The following is a 17,693-nucleotide window of genomic DNA, read 5'->3' as shown; positions in this document are numbered from 1 at the left end:
CATCAGGTGTGTCCTAGCATCCTAGAGCATTAGTCTTGGAAAAGGCAAGTGAGGCCCAGAGAGGGTGAGCCAGCCTCAAGGTCACACAGCCAACCCCTGGAAGGAGCAAGAACTGGGCTTTCTTATAATGGGTTGGGGAGGGATGGAGAGGGACTCTTTGGTTCCTACACCTGGAGGATTTGAGCTCTGCCTCTTACCAGCTGTATGACCTCTGACAAGTCATTTCCCCTCTGACTCCCTTCCCCATGTGTGTAATGGGGGTAGCTACCTCACAGGGATGTGCTGATGGCTGGGTTCATGTTCTTGAAGTGTTTACCATCATGCCTAGTGCATGGTCTGTGTCCAAAATTTTGGGCTACCAACCTGTGAACTTTCCCTTCTGGGTCTGGAAGGGAAGAAATGATTTCCATCCTCTCCCTTCTGCTCTGGCACCTAGATTTAGGTGAGCTCTCCCCTGTGGCTAACAGGGCTGCTGGGGGGACTGTTTCCCAGAACCCTGAGCACTCATGCTCTAAATTGAATGTTCAGTGGTGACAAGGGCCCCAGACCCTCAAGACCCCTCTGGACCTACTAGTTGGACTGGCATAGGCTGTGGTTTCTTGCTGCTTCCATGGGGATATCAGTCCCTAATACCTAGCTTCAAAATGCAGATAGGGCCCTGCTACAGCCCCGGGAAGAGACCCCCACTCCCCTCAGTCTCATGGGGAAGCATCATTGTCACCTCCCATCTGACCCACTCTTCTCCCTACTTCTGTAAGATGTCACTTCTTCTCTCAGAGGTACTGTTGGCAGCAGAGGAGATTGGAGATGGGAAGAACTTATTCATTCATTCACTCACCAAGCTTTGATTCATGCCTTCTCTGAGTCAAGAGGTGCTTGGAAATACAGAGAAATCAGTCATATCTAGTAGTTATTTAGCTTCTACCAGGTGCCAGGCACCTGCTGGGCCCTGGAGACACATTCATTCATTTGACACATTTTTATTAAGTATTTAATATGTGCTAAGTACTGTTTGATATACCAGGGAGACCTTGGTAAACAAAACAGACCTGGTCCCGATCATCTAGGGTGACCCTATAATTTGTCATCCAAAACGAGATGCTTTTGAGAATGAGAGAGGGCGTTATTAATAATCACACCAGGACCGCAGACCCAAACTAGGACTGCCCAGCCAAAGTGGGATGTGTGGCCATGCTGTGACCTCGTGTTTATACTCCAGTGTTCATGGAGAACTGTTCCTGTTTTTTGAGCTTGCTTTTTACCAGGCTCTGTTAAGCACTGCCACCATCTGCTTTAATCCTCCCAGTGCTGTGAAGCTGCTGTTACCATCTACATGTAGCTGGTGAGCGGTGAGGCTGGGACCACTTCTGCTACTTTACTGCTGGGCCACACTGCCTCCCCAGGGATGGACAAGACCCAGGGCCCACCGGGGCTCTCATTCTCTCACAAAGAGGCTCACAGACTACTGTTATGGGCACAGAAGCTGTAATAGATGTGCCATGGGGGCAGAGGAAGGCCCAGATTCTGCCTGGAAAAGTCAGAGGCAGCTTCCCAAAGTAGAGGACCTTTGAGCTGGACCTTGAAACATGAGTTAGGATTCTGCTAGACTGTGCAATTTCATGGGAGGGCATTCCAGGCCCAGGTGGCTAAGTCTTGGAGGCATAGAGTGTGTGAATTGTTTGGGGATACCACCCCCAGATTGGTCTGGATCTATCTGTGACAAGAGTGAGGTCTGAAACAGCAGAACCAGTGAAGATGTAGTCCAAGAGTGCTATGGCATTTCGAAAGATGCTCTGAAGATGTGACTGTTCTGTAGGCAGGAAGCAGAGAGAGAATTTGTTGGGCTAGATTTCCTTTTGACAAGAATTTTCCCTAACCCAGTCTATACTATGGATTGTGTGCAAGGTCAGAGAAATCATTTTGGTATAGAATCCCTGCAGAAGAATTTTACCAGTGACTATAGGGGCAAAAGGGTTTCACCAGGCAAACTGATTGCTGACAAGAGAAATATTAACCTACTTAAGGGAGAGGGTGTTCAGTAGCATCATTAGCAAATAAGCAATGTGCTCTGTATAAGTTAAATCTCTTCTGTGTGTTAAATCACATTCAAAAAGCTCTAACTTCCTCCTCTCCATGTCACTCTGTCACAGTATAAATCCACGAATAATAAACCTATGTTTCTTTAGTAATGTCTTATTTCCCAGACTTTTCATGAAGTCAGACTGGCCTGCTTTCCTCTTCCCACCAGTGAAGTGGAATTATTGAAGCTATGTGGTAGCTAAAATTTTGAATCCATTAATAGAGAAAAACAACAAAAAAAGAGGGCTCAACTATGAGTCCTTGAGATTGGAAAATGAGGCTAGAAAGATTTGAGAAGCAGAAGAAACTTGATGGAAGCCAGGGAAGGAGGCAGGAGCAGGGCCAGCTTCACGGGTGTGTGACCACGTAGTGACACAGGGCCCGATGACGAGAACGACCCCACACCTGATTTAATGCTTTGGGGTTGCCATATTGAAATTCTTAATAATTTTTATCAGGGACCCCACATTTAAATTTTTCACTGGGTCCCACAAATTATGGAGCCAGTCCTGGGATGCAGAGAGGAGGAGAGAGATGGGGTTAGGAAGGTGTAGGAGAAAAGGTACAGATAGGGGAGAGAGAAAGGAAAATAACACTTCTAAAGCCCCCACCATATACCAGTTGCTGTGTGAGACAATTTCCATGTTTATCTACTTTATTCTTCATGACAATCCTATGATGTATGTAATAGCGCTCCGGTTTTTCAGTTTAGAGTTTAGGAATCCCCTCTGTGGCGCAGTGGGTTATTGATCTGGCTTGTTTCTGTGGCATTGCCAGTTTGATCCCTGGCCCAGTGCAGTGGCTTAAGGATCCAGGCTTGCCACACCTGTGGTGCTTGGATTTGTAGATGCAGCTTGGATTCAATTCCTGGCCTGGGAACTTCCATATGCTATGGGTGCAGCTGAAAAAGAAAAGAAAAACAAAGTAAAATGTAGAGTTTATAGGATTTAGGTACAGTAAGGGCAACAGATCAGGAGATGACTGCTATTTTCAATAGCTCCTGAGAGGAGAAGGCGCCCCATGCCATGGCAGGGCCTCGGGGGTACACACAGGGAGCACCGGGGTCAAGTGGGAGGCTGAGGGAGCAGGGAGAGAACATGGGCAATAGCCTTAATTGTGGTTTCATGAGAAGGAGGTGAGACAGGGTAAGCAGGTTTAGGATTGACTAGTTTGAATAATTTCAGTGGGCTCTGGGGCATAAGGACTGTCCCTAGTTATTCGGTATCAGGCCCTGGGGTAATTAAGGCAGGCAGAGTTCACGAGCTCCCTAAAGGAGATGGTGAAGAGGGGTATGGGGGGCTGACCAGGTTTCCTCTGACCCTTCCCACCTGTCTTTACCCCGGCAGGTCACAGACCTTTAGAACTAGGATATCCCTTAAAGACTCTCTGGGTCAACTGCTTGGGCCAACTCCTTGATTTTACAGAAAAAGTGGAAAGATAGGCCCAGAGAGAAAAAGCAACTTCTCCAAGGTCACACAGCATTTGAGGGGTCTGAACTAGACCTAGAATTCATGTCTCCTGTCTCTTAATCTACTACTTGGTTACTGCTGAGTTTTTCCTGGAGCAGAGTTATTATAACTAAGCCGGATCTACCAAACTGAGCATGTTAGGGTCTGAGTTCCTGTCTCATTTAGTGTCATATTCCCAGGGTGCCTGTAACATAGTAGGTGTTCTATACACCATTGTGTCAGTTCCTAGGGCTGCCCTAACAGATTAGCACAAACTGGGACACTTAAGACAACAGATATCTGTTCTCTCCCAGTTCTGGAGGCTAGTAGTCTTAAATCAAGGTGTCGGGCCACTGTCCTGAAATCTCTGGAGCTTTCACATCTTCCTAGCTTCTGATGGTTGCCAGCAGTCTCTGCTCTTCCTTAACTTGTAACTATACGACTCCAGTTCCTGCCTCTGTCTTCACATGGCTGGCCCCCCTCTATCTGTGTCTCTATTACCAAATCTCCCTCTCCTTATAAGGACAACAGTCATATTAGTAGAGCCCACCCTCACTGAGCATGACCTCATCTAAACTTGATCGCATGTGCAAAGACCCTATTTCCAAATAAGGTCTTGTTCACAGGTGCCAGGGTTAGGACTCCAGCGTATCTTTGGGGAGGATGCGAGTCAGTGCACAATGACAATGAACCAGAGTGAGTGAACATTTATGGGTTTATGAACGATTTGGGCCAAAAATGAAGTCACCTCTCCCCCAAGGCTAACACCAGTTCTGAAGAATCGAAAGTTCTTTAGGAGCCAATAACAACAACTGTTCAGTCCATATTGAGAGAGAAAACAGCCCATGGGTACACAATAGCATCTACCTTTGGAGCCAGCCTACTTGCCCCACAGTCTTGGTGCCATCACTTTCTCGTGGGGTCTCTGTGATCCTGGGTGAGTGAGTGGTTTCAGCCCTCTGTTTTCTCATCTGTAAAACAGGCTACCGACAGCACCTGCCCCTTGGGTGCTTTTGTGAGGAAGAAGATTTAAGTCAAGTAATTCTTAGAACAGTGCCTGGCACACAGCTGTTACTGTTACCATTGCCATCAGCTTGTAACTTCACAGAGCATTTTTCACATTTCTTTGTATCTTTTGGTCTCTGCACAGCAAGCTATGATATGTCTCGATAAATACCAGCTTCCTTTCCCCACAGGCTTACTCACTGATGAAGCCTGATCTCAAAACCAGTCCTACGGTTTCCAGTTCCAAGCTGGCCTCACCACGTGGCACCTGCTCCGTTAGCTGGAAGCCACTGGTGTGAAGATGTTGCTGACGGATACTTCCTGGTTTCATGGGGCTGGGAGGTTGGAGAGCAGTGATGTGTCAGGCCCTGGTAGGGGACAAGGGGAAGGGGGCTGTACCCAGAAAAGGGAAACAGCCTCATCCTGTTGCCCTATTGTCACTGTGCTTCTCAGATTGGGTCTTTTACTTTTATCTTTGCATCCTCAAGCCCTGGCACAGAGTAGATGCCTAATACTATGGACGGCCGGATTTCCTATAAAGCATAAATAGTCACTGTCCCCCACCCAGTGACAACAACAACAAAGTCCTGGGATGAGGCTCCCTTGCCTAAGTGGTGATTGCTGTCCACAACTCAAAGGTGGGCCATCAAAAAATGTGCTTTTGATGCTATTTGAGGAAACTAGCTGGGTGAGCTGTGAAGGGTAGTGGTGTAGATGAGACGTAAGAGGCACAGTGTGTGATGAACTGGCATTGGAGAGACACGCCATGTTGAGCGAATCTCCCACACGTTGTCGGGAGTAGACAAGAACGTGAGGCCAGGGGAGTTCTCACTCAACAAATCCTTGCAAAGGACAACCAGCTGAATTCTGAAGTCACTGCATGTTTTTATCGGCACTGATTCACTGTTGGCTGGTAACGTCACATTAGTTGAGGAACAAATTCTAGACAGATCTCTTACTAGCCGTGTGACTTTGGCTAAGTGGCTTCAATTCTCTGTGCCCATTTCCTCAGCAGTGAGAGAAGGGAAAATAAAAGTAGTACTTGGGATTGTTTTAAGAACTACAATTTGTGAAGTGTTTAGCACAAAGCCTGGATCATAAATGTCATTTCCCTCCTTTGCTCTCTTCTTCCTCCTCCCCCACCTGTCCTCTTCTCGATTCTTTTTAGTGTATTACTTGGGTTAGTCAATAGTGCTGTAGAAGTATTTACATCTCCTTACTTTTGAGGTACATGGTAACTGAACTTCCTTGACTGTTTTGATGTCAGTTATAGTTGTGTGTCTTGCTTTGGCCAGTGAAGTTTGAGAAGTGACATGTGTGATTTCTGGGTCAAAACTTTAATAACCAGTGTGCCATTGGCCACCATCCCCCTTTCCTCCCTGGCAATTGAGGCAGCATGGAGATGGAACCCCCCTCAGTTTGATTCCTGAGTGAGGATGCAGAGCAGTGCCCTCAACCAACCCATGATGGGCATGTAGTATCAGTGACTTTGCTTAAGTCACAGACACTTTGGGCTTATTTGTTATTGCATCATAACCTGTCCTGCCTAATATGGGTAGGGTGTGAGGTAAAACAATCAACAACTTGTTTAGAGATATTTTTACATTTTCACATGTAATGCTAAAATGTTAGTTTGTTAAGGTGTTGTGAACACAAAATGGGTGAGAACCACTGCCTTGTGAGTTGAAAGCCAGTCTCCCTAGGCCAGAATATGTGGACCTTACTGATTTTACCCTGACCTCATCTGCTTCTGTCCCATGTGGTCCACGCTCTGCCTGACAAGTCCACAACATCCTTGAAATGAACCACATGCTTGCACATCTCCAGGCCTTTGCTCTGCCCAGAATGAGGCATCCTCCAGGATATCATGTCACTTGATGAGTGGCTATGATGGAGGATGACAAGTGCATGGGGGAGGGGAGGGGAACAGAAGACCAAATTTGGATTGAGAATGAGTCTATTGTTTTAAAGTCTATTCCTATTCAATATGAGAGAGTTTTCTGCCATTAGGCTTGGCCTGGCACAGTAGTGCACTTACTACACTAGAAAGTTTCCAGGTGGAGGTGGAGTGTCATGGGGGCGGGTGTGTGGAGGGGGCGGTTCCAGGGCAGTAGAACCAGCGCATGATTTTAGGTGAGATTGTCCAAAGAAAGTGGATCTTGGTTGCAATTCTCTGTTCCTTTTTCCCTTTTAAAAATAAAAATAACTTTCTTCCCCAATTATAGACATGTTACATAATGATAATACAATTTTAAATGGTATCAAAAAGTATAAAGTAAAACTCAAATGAAATGCCGTAAAACAGAGCTAGTCTCCATTAACATTTTGTCAAATGTCCTTCCAGACATTTCTCTATGATTAATTGGTACATAGATAGAAACTTTTTTTTTTTCGGTACCTTTCTCTCTCAATAATAGAGTATGGACAGCTTAAACATCAATAAATATATCTCTGCCTCATCTAAGTGGCTCTGCCATAGTTTATTTAATGGATCCCTTCTTGCTGGGCACTTAGGTTGTGTCCTGAATTGTCCCATTGTAGACAATGTGATGAATATTCTTGCATGTGGACCCCTGGGCAGTTGTCCAGGCATCATCCAAAGACAGATTCCTAGAAGTGGAGTCGCTGAGTCAGTCAAAACTGTTTGGGATGAAAGAAGAGATGAGAGCCATGGTGTGGTCAGGTAGAGAAATCATTTCTGGTGGAAGGGCAGCCTGCAAAGGGTCTGAAGAAGGAGAGAGATGAAAGGGAGATTGAAGCTGGGCTGGAAGGCTGGAGGGAGTGGAAAAGAGGGGGAGCACATGGAGGGAGCTGGTTTGGGATGAGCCATTCCCAACGCAAAGGCCAAATGTGATGGCAATTAAGATTCACAGAGAGCCAAGTAATTTTGAGTATTTTTATATGGACAGTCCCATGAGAACCTCACAACTGCCTCTTGAGGAAGGCCTCTGTTCCCATTTTACAGAAAAACAAAGAGGCCTGGAGAGGATGTGGCAAAGGAGCTGCTATCTCCTTCTGCAATGTGGGCTCCTCCATAGTCCAGACCTTTCCTCTGCACATACACTGGGCTAGCTCCTGCCTCCTGGTTTTGCAGATGCCATGTGTGCTGACAGGCCAGTTCTTTCTCACTATTAAAATGGAAAAACTGATCATGGATGAAGCTTTGCCTCACCATCCCTCACCCACCTCACTCACCCCCGAAAGCAAGGCACAGCTGCTCAGGGCTCGTGAAGGATGTCCTGCAGGCCATCACGAGAGAGTGGACTCTTGGGGAGTCACTGTTGAACCAGGGGGTCTGCTGTTGACTTCAGTGAATTGGATTCCTTGACTCTACTGACAGATAATAAGACTCTTTTTCTTTTTTCTTTTCTTGTCTTGTCTTTTCTTTTCTTTTCTCTTCCTACGTCTGCGAGTGCGGCATATGGAAGTTCCCAGGCTAGGGGTCAAATCTGAGCTACAGCTGCTGGCCTATGACACAGCTACAGCAACGTGGGATCTGAGCCACGTCTGCCACATACACCACAGCTCACAGCAACACTGGATCCCTGACCCACTGAGCAAGGCCAAGGATTGAACCCATATCCTCGTGGATACTAGTCAGTTCATTTCCACTGAGCCAAAGGGTCCCAAGACCCTTTCTTATTTTACATATTATTTTACATATGCTTGTTTTACCAAAAGCTCTGGAGTTGGTTAATTCAGCAGCTCCTTCCATGCCATCAAAATCCATAGTCTTTCTATCCTTCTCTGCCATCGTCATCTGGAAGGATTCCTATGTCCCAAGCATCCTCTGTAGATGTCACAGTGCCTGGGAGACAAAAGGCAGAGGCATCTCGGTGGTGTTTCTTTTATCAGGAAGGAATTCTTTCCCAGAAGCTCCCAGACAACTTCCCCTTCTGTCTCATTGGCTGGAATTGGGTCACATGTTCATGCCTAAACCAATCACCGCCGAGATAATGTGACTAAGGGCTTTAATGGACCAGGACTTTGCTCTGCATCAGCAGGGGTCACAGGTAGATGCCCAACACAGGGCTCTGCCTGCCAGGAAGGGAATGGCCACTGGGGAGGCAGCCCCCAGGATCTGCCCAACTGTGCAATCAGACTCCCAGCTTTTCCATTCGGCTGGAGCTGTGAGAGGACAGGGGCTTGGGGCTTCCTCCTTCCTGCGTCTTCCATATGCTAACACTTGGCATGGCACATGGTGGATATTGAGCAAATATTGGTTGAACAAATGAATGAAATGAATCAGTAGATGTTTCTGGAGACTCTCTCGAATGCTGCGATTTTAGGATTCTCTGTGCACCAGCAATGCCAGTGCTCAGTCATTTGGGGCAGGGGTGGTCTAGGTATTTAGAAAGTATAGGAGCAGCTTTGCCCTCAAAGATGTTGCAGTTTCATTCTGGGGAAGACACTAAAACCTAAACAATGTGTAGAATTGGGGCCTGGACTGTGGCACTGACTGGATGTGTCATAGAAGGTAAATGCCTCATAGGTACCCAGAAAAGTAGGACGAGGCCCATTAGAGACCAGATACTGTGAAGGGCAGATGTAGGTGGTGGAGAAAAACACTGTACTCAGTGGATGTGAGTGTGGTGGGTATGAGGCAGTGAAGGCACTGACAAACCTGAAGAGGATTCATCCCTGAGGGCATGCCATGCGCTGAGCACCGTCCTTGTATCATTTTACCTTATCTTGCCTGTGTCTCTATGAAGTGGATCATTCTGTCCCCCTTTTGTAGATGGGGAAGCTGAGGCTTAGAAGGTGAGATTTCCTGTCTAGCATCACAGAGCCAGAAAGTGATGGAGTTTGGCTGAGAAAGCAGATCTGCTCTGAAAGCCTGCCTCCATTCTACAACAGGACCATCGTGGCCTTTGAGGGACCACCTAAGACCAACAGGCAGTGAAGTGAATGGGAAAGGGGATTCTGGAAACTGACAGGAGGGTCTTGAGGAGCTTGGTTCCGTGTGCAGGGGAGGTGAAACATCCAAGTTGAAGAGGTTTTTTCCAACAGGATTCAGGGGGGCCTGAGGAGCCATGGTCTTTGGTATCAAACCTAAAGTCAGATTCCCCGATCTGCTGATGAATAGCTGTGACCTTGGTAGGACACTTCCTTTCTCCATACCTCAGTTTCTCTGGCTATAATTGATCATGATAATTAAATATGTGCCCAGTGCCCAGCACATAAGAATTTAATAAATGGAGCTATCATAATTACCGTTGTTGCTGTTGTTTTAGAACTTGTTGGGCAACCAGATCTAGAGGTGACGCCCATGGTATACGGATCCTAGGTTCCAGTTCTGCTTGGGTCCACCCCTCCACACTTGACCTTGACCTCACCCCCAAGCCTGCCTCTCCAAGCTTCCTTTGCACACTAAGGTGGTTGGGCCAGTTGAATTCTAGCATCCTCCTTGTTCCAAACTCTGCGAGGTAGAGGGGGGAGGCTGCAATGACAAAAGGGATCAGAACAGAGTGAGGGGGGGTTGTGGATGCCTTTGTTCTAGGGAAGCAAGGGACAGGAAGGGCAGAGGTTGGAAGGGAGAGCAGAGTGGTGCCAGGGCAGGTAAGCAGCCAGCAAGGACCAGGCAGGTGTGCAAACCAGTGGCCAGGCAGTTTGGAGGTGGGCGGAGGCAACTGCCGAAACCAGCTGAGGCAGAAGCATGTTGAGAACAGCTGCGCCTGACACCTGCCCGGATTGTGAGAGAAGCAGAGACAGAGAAATCAGTCACAGCTCTTCCTGATGTTTAATACCTGGGGCAGGGCTTGGAAGAGCGTGCGTTCAAAGACTGAAATTGAAATTCTCTAAAGTTTGTGGGAACACTGCAATTATGCCTGAGAACATGTCTATGAAATCCCCTTGAAATCTATTTTTGTGCACAAGGTTTTATAACCAGAGTCAGAAATTGAGTGGAAGTGTGTGGGAGGCTGACCCTGGACAGTTTCCATGTTTGAGAGGAGGGGAAAGGGTATTTTTAACTGCAAACACCGTGTCTCCCAGGGTGAGACCGAGGAGGAGGCAGCTTCACCACTTTGGGTTTCTTACCCTCTGTCATGTTCAGACGGCAACGGTCTTTGACAGAGTTGTTAAAGTTCTGTATGCAGAGTAGGCGGCCGGGGGCTGGGGATTGAGTGGGGGAACTTGTCTAGGGCTTTTGTATATTTGGAACAGAGATATGTGAATCTTAATTTGCCAGAGACTCCTTCAAATCCATCTTGTGCAGTTGTCACTGTGCCCAGAGAGCTTTGTCTAGATGGCAGTTTCTCCAGTACTGTTGTATCAGTTAGCTGTTGCTACTTAACAAACTGCCCCAAACTCAGTGTCTTTTTGTTTTATTTTACTGGAGTGTAGTTGACTTAACAATGTTGTATTCGTTTCAGGTGTACAGCAAAGTGAGATGTGTGTGTGTGTGTGTGTGTGTGTGTGTGTGTGTGTGTACATAACGTCCATTCTTTTTTCTCATATAGGTTATTACAAACTATTGAGTAGATTTCCCTGTGCTATACAGTAGGTTCTTGCCAACTCAGTGTCTTGAAGTGGTCACTTCATGTTATTGCTGATGAATCTTCAGGTCAGAATGGTTCTTCTGGACCCTCTGTCTTCCCACATGTCTGTGGTCTGCTGTAGGCCAGGTAGGCAGCTCGCTGATCCTGGAAGTTCAACCTGTGTGGAGGCTGGCTGGCTCTGGGCTGATCTAGGACAGTCTTCATGGGACGGCTTAGCTCTGCTTCATGCTGTGTCTCCTCCTCCATCAGTGTGCCTGGGTCTGTTCATGTGATAATGTGGCAGGCCTATGAGAGACAGCATAAGCACGCAAGGAATCTTGAGACCTAGGCTCAAAATCAGCACAGTGTCACTTCCAGTGTGTCCTATTGGCCAAAGCAAGTTTGAGGTCACCTCAAATTCAAGGATTGGGGAAATAAGAGGGCATCTCTTGATGGCAGAGTCACACTGGAAGGGGCTGGGTTCCAGGTAGGCCTTTAACTGAAGGTCTGCACAAATGCCAGCATGAGCCTTGGCCTCCAGGGCTGTCACAGGGGTAGCCATCCCTCTTTAAAGTCTTCCTGATACCTAGGAGTCCTTGCAGTGCAGAGGGTTTTCTACAAGAGTCTTACCTATAGAATCAGGACAATAATAATCCCTAAAATAACGTGAGACCAATTTTTACTCATGAAGTTGGCAGAAACTAAAAAGTGTGATGCTCTCCAGGGTTGGTGAGGATATGGGAGCAATAGCTGCTGTGTACACTGCTGGCTAGGGTTTCCATGCCACTTGAGGGGACAATTCTGTTGTATTTCTTAGAATTAAAAATACATGCAAGGGTTAAACACAGTGTGGAATGGCCATCTCATGGGGGAACTGTTGATACACGCAGCCATCTAGATGACCGAAGAGTGAAAAGGCAAGTCCCAAAAACATACATGTTCCACGACTGCATTTAGGTAGCATTGGTTAAATGACAGTAATGGAATAGAGAATAGCTTAGTGGTTATCAGGGGTCAGGAAATGGAGAGGGGAGTACAGTATAAAGGGGAGGTGGGGGCCTTATGGCGATGGTACAGTTGAATATCTTGGCGGTGCTGGTGTTACACAAAAGTACACGTGTGATAAAATTGCAGAGAGCTGTACACACACACACACACATACATGCATGCACTCCTGTATGATGGATGTGGTGTGAAAAAGTTCTGTGGGTGGTGGAATGTCCATTTCTTGCCTTTGATGTTATACTCTGTTTATGCAAGATTCTGACTTTGGGGGAGGCTAGGAGAAGGGTATGTGGGTCTTCCCTGTATATTTCCTTGCAACCCCCTGTGAATCTATAATTATTTTCAGATAAAAAGTTAAAAATAAATACACGAGCTCTCTGGCCTTGTGAGTCCACAGGGATGCTAATGTCTGCCATAGAGTTTGTGGTCCTGTGCCCCAGGAGGCCTTCACAGATGGTCACCTAACACTCTGGTATAGAAGAATTAGAAATGACACAGAAGGAACCTGAATGCATTCTTTCACCTAATAATCATTTAGTGAGTGCCTACTATATGTTGGGCACTATGCCAGGCTCAGGGGACGTAGCCTGAACAAAATGGTCCAAGTCCCTGCCCATGTGGGTTCATATTCTAGTGACTCTCCCACCGCAGGAAGCTGATTCAAGCACACTGAGCTGCACTGAGGAAGCCTGTGTACCAGGAACAAAGAGATGAATCCAAATCTCTTTGGAGTAATGTGGTTCTAACCCAGACCACATCACGGTGAGGAAAGAGCAAGAAGCACAATCAGGCATTCAATACGATGTTTGTTTAGGAAAGAACAAAGAAGCACAGTCCAATAAAGGAAGGGACAAGCTTTAGCATGCACTTTGCTGGCTGTTAAGCAGGTCCACCTCCCCAGAATGGGAGGCCCATGGGGGCAGGGAATTGGGGCTCATTTGCCCTTGCACATGGTGCCCCCCCTGCAACTGAAGCAGGTAGGCCTGGCACGGGGGAGGCACTCAAATATCTGCTGAAGGAAAGCGTCCATTGTACCCATTTTACAGGTTGGCCAGAGGAAGCATGAGGCCCTTAGCCATAATATACTGGCTTTACCCCTCACAAGAGCTGTGAAGTGTTAATCGAATACCCTTGACCTTGAGGATACCACATACTTTTCTTTCACACATTTCCTGCCCCAACACCAAGAGGCTGCAATCAGAGTCTCAGGCCTTTTTGCCCACACTGGCTGTTGGCTGTGGAACGAGGTCACACTTTTGCGGTTTGTGATAAGTGTGTCCAGCATGCCTACTGGCATCTCACTTAATCCTCCTTTCAGTCCTGTCTTGGGGAAAATGGATGTTCACACATTTTCTATCTGATCTCAGACCCCAGCTCTTTCTGTAAGTTTTTAGGCACATGGTGACAGATGGTTGGAAGCAGAAGAGTCTGTTATGGGACACATAGACATTCCCTAGAGCCCACATGAGTGCCGTGCAGGGCAGGGGCGAATATTCTTCTCTCTTCTCTCCTGTAGCCCATTAGCAAATCCACCACATGTCCTGGGGGCCATGGAGGAGGCTCCTCTCAGATGGGGGTGCTTCTGCAGCCTGCTGCATCTCTTCATTTCCACACACCCATGTGTGGCTTGGAACAGAGCACCAAGCAGACTCTTGGGAACGCTTGCTAGGTTGATGAGAGTTGAGATTTTTTTGAAGGCAAGTGCTGAATTTCCAATCACAAGTAACACTTGTACAGCACTTAGCTTTTAAGGTAAGAGAAGAGAGCCTGTTCATTTCCTTTAAACTGCCTCAGAGTTTATGTGGTAGGATAATCACCACCACGGACACCGAGGTGCAAAGCAGTGCACTCACTCACTCGCTCATTCATTCATTCATTCACCAAATGTGTCTTGGGGACCTGGTTTGAACCCCTGGCTTCTCCTGCATGTGTGGTTTGACCCAGTTGGTCCCGTTCTCAGTATCACCTGGAAACCTGCATCCTGGGAGTCACAGCAACTTGTGTGCTGATGGGGACACCTTCCTGTCCCCATCAGAGGACCACAAACCATCCTTCTAAGTGCTGGCCAAGACAGTGAAACATGAAGATGCTCTTTGGGTCACTGAGGGAGTCATTTCAGACCCAGGGATTCCTCGGATCGTGGGCATCCAGTAGCCATGATCGTGACCTCGACGTGTCCCCTCATCTGTTTCCTGCTGGGTCTTGGCAAATATTTATCACCCGGCTGCAGAAAAAGACTGCGAGGCCAGATGACTTGTCTGCAGCCGATGAGCCTCGGCGCCCACAAAGCAGAAATTAATGAATGATTGGGGCGAGAGGCAGGGAAGAGGACAGCAGCTATTTTCGGCTCACTCTGCCAAAGCAGATCCTAATGCCTGCATCTGTGTATTAACTCTGTCCGCTCTTTGAGCAGAAATCGAAATCCTGTTGGCTTGGGTTTTGTTTGCTCACCACCTCCAACTCCTTAAGCTTGTATGTCTTGTACAAATATGCAGATTTTAAATTAATTAAAAGAAAATAGAGTTGCTGTAAAGATTCATTCCCCCTCTCTCCAACCGAATAGGATTCATCAAAATCTTCTAAGAGCCAGCCAGTAAAACAGACGAGGGTCAGAATGGCCTGAGTTCAAATCTTGACTTTCATGCTTTCTGTCGCATGACCTCTCTGAGCTTTAATTTTCTCAACCTTACGGAGGGGGGAGGGGGGGAGGAAGGTAGCATTGTTGGAAGATTAAGAGAAATACTCCATGGGGACGTTTTCCCGGAACCCATGACCCTATGTTGATGTTGGATCTGTTACATGTAATGAAAACCCATCACCACCACCCCTTTTTCCTCAGATGAATGTGGTCTCAGGGTATTGAGGTTTGAGTGTGAGCTGCTGTGTGATCCTGGGGAATTTAACTTCACTGGGTTCATCTGCTCGAGACATGGGAAGATGGAAAATCTCCATCCTTCTGCCTCAGTGTCAGAGGAAGGGAAATATCAGGTTCCGTGATTATCAGATGTGGGCTGAGCACCTCGTAAGTACAGTCACAGGGAGGCCATGGCGACTTTCTGGTGACTTCCCATGCTGGCTTTTGGCACTGGACCCATGCATCACGGGAATGGACCCGCACTCGGTATGGTTGTTCTTTGAAAAGTGGAAGTTCATTTTCATGGATCTTCTTGGGACTTCCCATCCTGCTGTTTGTATCAGGCTTCAGGCAGAGGAATGGCATGGAGGACCAGGAGAAATAAATGTGAGTTGGGTGCTAATAGAACAGGCTGTTGAGATAAAGCCTGAGGGCCCTACAGAGGTGTCTTGGCAGTGGGTCCAAAAAACCACAGCTGGAGCAGCCAGGGGGCCAAGGCCCTCTCCTGGATGGATGCAGTGGCTGGTCTGGTCTCTTACAGCTGCTGGAGCATGTGAGTCCTGGGAATCAGCAAGGGGAGAGTGGCTAATGTGGTAGCCCCAAGGGCCTGCCTCATGGTACTCAAAGCCCAGGAAGCTTTCCTTCACAGCATGACTTGTTGTGAGATTATTTATGAATGTTGCTCTCTGAACAGTCCAGTGATATAGAGATCTCTCTATCCGCATTTTGCAGATCAGACTCTGAGCCTCCTGGAAGCTAAGGAACCTTCCAGGGATCACACAGTCAGCAAGTGGCTCAGCCAGAATCCCCACCCCACCACCACCCCAAGGCCTGTGCTGTTTCCATTCTTATTCTAAAAGAAACATTCCTATTTTGACTTGAAAGCATCTGGTTAGAAAGAACTGAAGATCTGGAACAGGCCTTCTGAAAGCCTCAGGGGCAACAATTCTGCAAAGACTCAGCAAAAACTTAGCAAGCACCTGCTGCGTGTCAGGTGCTGTACTAGGTGTTTGAGCTTCACTATGAACAGAGAGGTGCTCAATAGGGGGTTATGGTTTGAGTTTTAAAAACTTGATTCAAAGCCTTTTCTTTTCTTTTTTTCTTTTTCTTTCTTTCTTTCCTTTTTTTCTTTCTTTCTTTCTTTTTCTTTGGTCTTTTTAGGGCCATACCTGTGGCATATGGAGGTTCCAGTCTAGGTGGCAAATCAGAGCTACAGCTGCCAGTCTACACTACAGCTACAGCAGTGCGGGATCCGAGCTGCGTCTGCAACCTACCACGCAGCTCACAGCAATGCCAGATCCTTAACCCACTGAGCGAGGCTAGGGATTGAATGCCCATCTTCATGGATACTGGTTGGGTTCCTTAACCACTGAGCCGCAATGGGAACTCCCAAAGCCTTTTCTAAAATGGGTTTGAGCATCTTTTAATTCATAACTAGGTGAGAATGATCGGACCATGACCTTTCCCATAATTAAGTGAATGATTTTCCTCCAGGAGTGGATTTTGCTGCCCTTCTCTTTCTCTTCATACAGTATTGATGTCTGCAGGTGCAAAGCCACTTCTGTCTCTGAGGGTGATTACCAGAAGAGCTTTATGCATGTGCTTCACACAGTTTAATCATCAAAAGGTAGAGAGTTCAAAGTTGCTCAAGTGATTTGAGTAACTAGATCAAGTGACAAACTTCAGAACCCTCAGTTTCCTCATCTATAAAATAGCGAAAGTAGTAGTTTTTGTAAGGAGAGACTGAGATGTGGAGATATATAGCTATATCTGTTTTTCTCTATCTTTGTACCCACCCATCCATCCATCCATCCATCTATTCTTCCAACCATCCTTCATTCATTCATCCATCCAACTGTTCATCCACCCATCCATGTATGCATTCGTTTATCTATTCATCCATCATCCATTCATGCATTTATCTTAGTTATACTGTGTGAGTGCTCAGTAATTGTCAGAGGATGATGATACAAGGTTCCACAGTAGCCTTGGCTCACCCTGTGGATTGGATGTTGCACCTCCAATTGATCTTAAAGGGGCCTCATTCAAGAATCAGAGGTGTATCCTCTTCTGCATGATAAATAGTCATAACTGAGAGTTACCTCCCTCCCAGGTCCTTTCCTGCTTTACCCTTTCTAAACGAAAGCTCCCATTGTTTTGACATGAACATTATTTTTTGCAGTTTGTGCCCAGAGCCTTTGTGTCCCTTCTGCAGTATGAGGATAGAATCCTCTGTGCGTGGCAGGTGGCAGGTGGCAGGTGGCAGGGGTGGTTTGGTATGTGGAGGCAGGGGGTTGGCCCCCTCCCTTAGTTTTAATCTCTGCATGATCTCTGGGACTGGCGTCTGCTCTCTCTAGAATGTTCTTCGCCAGTTCACTCCACGTTCATTAAGCACCTCCTCTATCCAGCACCTGAGTGCTGCCCACACAAAGCCCACCACCAGGGGAAGAATGTGCAGCAAATACCTTAACAGCGTAGCAGAGTGTGACAAACAAGGCAGGGCACTAATAGACACCAGACTCCCTCCGTGTGCGAACTACTTCATCTTAGTGGTTTCCTGGCAACCACATGAGGCCAGTGCTGGTCCTCAGCAAGGTTCTCTGGTCCGAGGCAAATTGGATGGTGGTGGGGAGCTTTCCATAGCCTTAAGAGAAGAAGAGGCCCCTTTGTCCTGGGATTTCAACCTTCCCACCCTTTCTGTGCTAAAATGGACTTTCTTCTATGATGCTGATGCTAGAGGAAGGTCTTTTCTTTTTCTTTTAATGTTTCTATTTGGCAACACTAGATTGCTTTACCTAATGTTTTTTGTTTCTTTGTTGGATT

The 17,693-nt window shown here is 47.0% G+C and overlaps 1 protein-coding gene across 5 annotated transcripts in view; it reads left to right on the top strand.

The window, feature by feature from the left end:
- ATP2B2 (ATPase plasma membrane Ca2+ transporting 2) overlaps positions 1–17,693 on the top strand; it is a 370,618-nt gene that overhangs the window by 950 nt on the left and 351,975 nt on the right. The window lies entirely within an intron of this gene.

This window comes from Sus scrofa, chromosome 13, assembly GCF_000003025.6.
Source record: "Sus scrofa isolate TJ Tabasco breed Duroc chromosome 13, Sscrofa11.1, whole genome shotgun sequence".
Lineage (NCBI taxonomy): Eukaryota > Metazoa > Chordata > Mammalia > Artiodactyla > Suidae > Sus > Sus scrofa.
The sequence above is the reverse complement of the archived record's forward strand: the minus strand, read 5'-3'. Positions and strand labels throughout refer to the sequence as shown.